We start from the raw sequence: 1,012 nt of genomic DNA on the forward strand, positions 1-1,012 counted from the left end.
GAAAAGTTTTTGCTTCTGTTACTCATACCTTTAAGTGCATCATTTGTTTATCCTTTGAAGTGAAGTTGTAATACCTTACCAGTTTCCTCATAATGATGAAATAAATAAAATCTGTAGATTATGTTCATTTTATATCTGTATGAGAGTCATGATTTTACCTTGTTTTGAAAATAGTTCTTTTACAGGTGCCCCTGGCTGATTAGAACATCATATCCAAAGAAATGTGGAACAGAAAAACACAAATACATTTTTAAAAGATTTTGTGTCACAGGCGTTTAAAAATTAAAAATATATATAATACACAGTTTACCATTTTAACTATTTTGGGTGACATTAAGTGCATTTGTATTGTGCAACTATCACTACTGTCCATCTCCAAAAGTTTTTTATTATCTCAAAGTGAAATTCTCTACCATGTGCTCACTTCAGCAGCACATATACTAAAATTGAAATGATACAGAGAAGATTAGCATGGCCCCTGTGCAAGGATGAAATTGTCTACCTATTAAACAGTAACTCTTCATTATTTCTTCCCTAAGCCTCCAGTAACCACTGTTCTACTTTATGTCTCTACAAATCACTATCATGTTACCTATGGGTTTTTCATATATAATCTTTATTATGTTGAGGAACCTTCCTTCTTTTCCTAGTTTGTTGAATTTTTTTAATCATAAAAGGATGTTGAATTTTTGTCAAATGCTTTTTCTGCATCATTTGAGATAATTATGGTTGTTTTCCCCCTTCATTCTATTAATGTGGTGTACCAATCAATTTTTGTATGTTGAACCATGCTTGCATTACAAGAATAAACCTCACTTGGTCACAGTATATAATATCCTACTTTTAATGTTACTAAATTCAATTTGCTAGTATTTTTGAGGATTTTTGTATTAATATTCTTAAGGTATATTGTTCTGTAGTTTTCTTTTCTTGTAGTGTCTTTGCCTACTTTTGGTGTCAGGATAATGCTGGCCTCACAGAATAATTTAGAAAGTGTTTTTTCTGATTCAAC

General features: G+C 30.8%; 1 non-coding gene across 1 annotated transcript; it reads left to right on the top strand.

Annotated features, from left to right (window-relative positions):
- The first annotated feature begins 416 nt into the window (after positions 1 to 416).
- Positions 417 to 524, top strand: LOC115935958 (U6 spliceosomal RNA). The gene has a single exon (XR_004071541.1). It is a non-coding gene; the product is annotated as a U6 spliceosomal RNA (small nuclear RNA).
- Positions 525 to 1,012: the final 488 nt, after the last annotated feature.

This window comes from Gorilla gorilla, chromosome 13, assembly GCF_029281585.2.
Source record: "Gorilla gorilla gorilla isolate KB3781 chromosome 13, NHGRI_mGorGor1-v2.1_pri, whole genome shotgun sequence".
Lineage (NCBI taxonomy): Eukaryota > Metazoa > Chordata > Mammalia > Primates > Hominidae > Gorilla > Gorilla gorilla.